We start from the raw sequence: 4,690 nt of genomic DNA on the forward strand, positions 1-4,690 counted from the left end.
CTCTCATTATTAGCTTCTGTCACCACCCCTCTCCTCTCCTTATTAGCTTCTGTCACCACCCCTCTCCTCTCCTTATTAGCTTCTGTCACCACCCCTCTCCTCTCCTTATTAGCTTCTGTCACCACCCCTCTCCTCTCCTTATTAGCTTCTGTCACCACCCCTCTCCTCTCCTCTCCTTATTAGCTTCTGTCACCACCCCTCTCCTCTCCTTATTAGCTTCTGTCACCACCCATCTCCTCTCCTTATTAGCTTCTGTCACCACCCCTCTCCTCTCCTATTGTTATTAGCTTCTGTCACCACCCCTCTCGTCTCCTTATTAGCTTCTGTCACCACCCCTCTCCTCTCCTCTCCTCTCCTTATTAGCTTCTGTCACCACCCCTCTCCTCTCCTTATTAGCTTCTGTCACCACCCCTCTCCTCTCCTCTCCTTATTAGCTTCTGTCACCACCCCTCTCCTCTCCTCTCTCTTGTTATTAGCTTCTGTCACCGCCCCTCTCCTCTGCTTATTAGCTAATGTCACCACCCCTCTCCTCTCCTTATTAGCTTCTGTCACCACCCCTCTCTTCTCCTCTCCTTATTAGCTTCTGGCACCACCCCTCTCCTCTGCTTATTAGCTTCTGTCATCACCACTCTCCTCTCCGTATTAGCTTCTGTCATCACCCCTCTCCTCTCCTCTCCTTATTAGCTTCTGTCACCACCTCTCTCCTCTCCTTATTAGCTTCTGACACCATGCCTCTCCTCTCCTTATTAGCTTCTGTCACCACCCCTCTCCTCTCTTTATTAGCTTCTGTCACCACCCCTCTTCTGTCCTTATTCGCTTCTGTCACCACCCCTCTCCTCTCCTTATTAGCTTCTGTCACCACCCCTCTCCTCTCCTCTCCTTATTAGCTTCTGTCACCACCCCTCTCCTCTCATTATTAGCTTCTGTCACCACCCCTCTCCTCTTCTCTCCTTATTAGCTTCTTTCACCACCCCTCTCCTCTCCTCTCCTTATTATCTTATGTCACCACCCCTCTCCTCTCCTTATTAGCTTCTGTCACCATCCCTCTCCTCTCCTCTCCTTATTATCTTCTGTCACCGCCTCTCTCCTTATTATCTTCTGTCACCGCCTCTCTCCTCTCCTTATTAGCTTCTGTCACCACCCCTCTCCTCTCCTCTCGTTATTAGCTTCTGTCACCACCCCTCTCCTCTCCTTATTATCTTCTGTCTCCACCCCTCTCCTCTCCTTATTATCTTCTGTCACCACCCGTCTCCTCTCCTTATTAGCTTCTGTCACCACCCGTCTCCTCTCCTAATTAGCTTCTGTCACCACCCCTCTCCTCTGCTTATTAGCTTCTGTCACCACCCCTCTCCTCTCCTCTCCTCTCGTTATTAGCTTCTGTCACCACCCCTCTCCTCTCCTTATTATCTTCTGTCACCACCCCTCTCACCTCCTTATTAGCTTCTGTCACCACCCCTCTCACCTCCTCTTGTTATTAGCTTCTGTCACCACCCCTCTCCTCTCCTTATTAGCTTCCTGCACCACCCCTCTCCTCTTCTCTCCTTATTAGCTTCTGTCACCACCCCTCTCCTCTCCTCTCCTTATTAGCTTCTGTCGCCACCCCTCTCCTCTCCTTATTAGCTTCTGTCACCACCCCTCTTTTCTCCTTATTAGCTTCTGTCACCACCCGTCTCCTCTCCTTATTAGCTTCTGTCACCACCCCTCTCCTCTGCTTATTAGCTTCTGTCATCACCCCTCTCCTCTCCTTATTAGCTTCTGTCATCACCCCTCTCCTCTCCTCTCCTTATTAGCTAATGTCACCACCCCTCTCCTCTCCTTATTAGCTTCTGTCACCACCCCTCTCCTCTCCTCTTGTTATTAGCTTCTGTCACCGCCCCTCTCCTCTCCTTATTAGCTTCTGTCACCACCCCTCACCTCTCCTTATTAGCTTCTGTCACCACCACTCTCCTCTCCTCTCCTTATTAGCTTCTGTCACCACCACTCTCCTCTCCTCTCCTTATTAGCTTCTGTCACCACCCCTCTCCTCTCCTTATTAGCTTCTGTAACCACCCCTCTCCTCTCCTTATTAGCTGCTGTCACCACCCATCTCCTCTCCTTATTAGCTTCTGTCACCACCCCTCTCCTCTCCTCTTGTTATTAGCTTCTGTCACCACCCCTCTCCTCTCCTTATTAGTTTCCTGCACCACCCTTCTCCTCTACTCTCGTTATTAGCTTCTGTCACCACCCCTCTCCTCTCCTTATTAGTTTCCTGCACCACCCTTCTCCTGTCCTTATTAGCTTCTGTCACCACCCCTCTCCTCTCCTCTCCTCTCCTCTCGTTATTACCTTCTGTCACCAACCCTCTCTTCTCCTCTCCTCTCCTCTAGTTATTAGCTTCTGTCGCCACCCCTCTCCTCACCTTATTAGCTTCTGTCACCACCCCTCTCCTCTCCTCTCCTTATAAGCTTCTGTCACCACCCCTCTCCTCTCCTCTCCCCTCCTCTCGTCTCGTTATTAGCTTCTGTCACCACCCCTCTCCTCTCCTTATTAGCTTCTGTCACCACCCCTCTCCTCTCCTCTCCCTATTAGCTTCTGTCACCACCTCTCTCCTCTCCTTATTAGCTTCTGTCACCACCCCTCTCCTCTCCTCTCGTTATTAGCTTCTGTCACCACCCCTCTCCTCTCCTCTCCTTATTAGCTTCTGTCACCAACACTCTCCTCTCCTCTCCTCTCCTAATTAGCTTCTGTCACCACCCCTCTCCTCTCGTTATTAGCTTCTGTCACCACCCCTCTCTTCTCCTCTCCTTATTAGCTTCTGCCACCACCCCTCTCCTCACCTTATTAGCTTCTGTCACCACCTCTCTCCTCTCCTCTCCTCTCCTTATTAGCTTCTGTCACCACCCCTCCCCTCTCCTCTCCTTATTAGCTTCTGTCACCACCCCTCTCCTCTCCTCTCCTTATTAGCTTCTGTCACCACCCCTCTCCTCTCCTCTCCTTATTAGCTTCTGTCACTACCCCACTCCTCTCCTTATTAGCTTCTGTCACCACCCCTCTCTTCTCCTCTCCTTATTAGCTTCTGTCACCACCCCTCTCCTCTCCTCTCGTCTTGTTATTAGCTTCTGTCATCACCCCTCTCCTCTCGATATTAGCTTCTGCCACCACCCCTCTCCTCTCCTCTCCTTATTAGCTTCTGTCACCACCCCTCTCCTCTCCTTATTAGCTTCTGTCACCACCCCTCTCACCTCCTCTTGTTATTAGCTTCTGTCACCACCCCTCTCCTCTCCTTATTAGCTTCCTGCACCACCCCTCTCCTCTCCTCTCCTTATTAGCTTCTGTCACCACCCCTCTCCTCTCCTTATTAGCTTCTGTCACCACCCCTCTCCTCTTCTCTCCTTATTAGCTTCTGTCACCGCCTCTCTCCTTATTATCTTCTGTCACCGCCTCTCTCCTCTCCTTATTAGCTTCTGTCACCACCCCTCTCCTCTCCTTATTAGCTTCTGTCACCACCCCTCTCCTCTCCTCTCCTCTCGTTATTAGCTTCTGTCACCACCCCTCTCCTCTCCTTATTATCTTCTGTCTCCACCTCTCTCCTCTCCTTATTAGCTTCTGTCACCACCCATCTCCTCTGCTTATTAGCTTCTGTCACCACCCCTCTCCTCTCCTCTCCTAATTAGCTTCTGTCACCACCCCTCTCCTCTCCTTATTATCTTCTGTCTCCACCTCTCTCCTCTCCTTATTAGCTTCTGTCACCACCTCTCTCCACTCCTTATTAGCTTATGTCACCACCCCTCTCCTCTCCTTATTAGCTTCTGTCACCACCCCTCTCCTCTCCTTATTAGCTTCTGTCACCACCCCTCTTTTCTCCTTATTAGCTTCTGTCACCAGCCCTCTCCTCTCCTCTCCTTATTAGCTTCTGTCACCACCCGTCTCCTCTCCTAATTATCTTCTGTCACCACCCCTCTCCTCTGCTTATTAGCTTCTGTCACCACCCCTCTCCTCTCCTCTCGTTATTAGCTTCTGTGACCACCACTCTCCTCTCCTTATTATCTTCTGTCACCACCCCTCTCCTCTCCTTATTAGCTTCCTGCACCACCCCTCTCCTCTCCTCTCCTTATTAGCTGCTGTCGCCACCCCTCTCCACTCCTTATTAGCTTCTGTCACCACCCCTCTTTTCTCCTTATTAGCTTCTGTCATCACCCCTCTCCTCTCCTTATTAGCTTCTGTCATCACCCCTCTCCTCTCCTCTCCTTATTAGCTAATGTCACCACCCCTTTTCTCTCCTTATTAGCTTCTGTCACAACCCCTCTCCTCTCCTTATTAGCTTCTGTCACCACCTCTCTCCACTCCTTATTAGCTTATGTCACCACCCCTCTCCTCTCCTTATTAGCTTCTGTCACCACCCCTCTCCTCTCCTTATTAGCTTCTGTCACCACCCCTCTTTTCTCCTTATTAGCTTCTGTCACCACCCCTCTCCTCTCCTCTCCTTATTAGCTTCTGTAACCACCCCTCTCCTCTCCTTATTAGCTTCTGTAACCACCCCTCTCCTCTCCTTATTAGCTTCTGTCACCACCCATCTCCTCTCCTTATTAGCTTCTGTCACCACCCCTCTCCTCTCCTCTTGTTATTAGCTTCTGTCACCACCCCTCTCCTCTCCTTATTAGTTTCCTGCACCACCCTTCTCCTCTCCTCTCGTTATTAGCTTCTGTCACCA

Source organism: Taudactylus pleione, unplaced genomic scaffold, assembly GCF_031769625.1.
Source record: "Taudactylus pleione unplaced genomic scaffold, aTauple2 ptg000582l, whole genome shotgun sequence".
Taxonomy (NCBI): domain Eukaryota; kingdom Metazoa; phylum Chordata; class Amphibia; order Anura; family Myobatrachidae; genus Taudactylus; species Taudactylus pleione.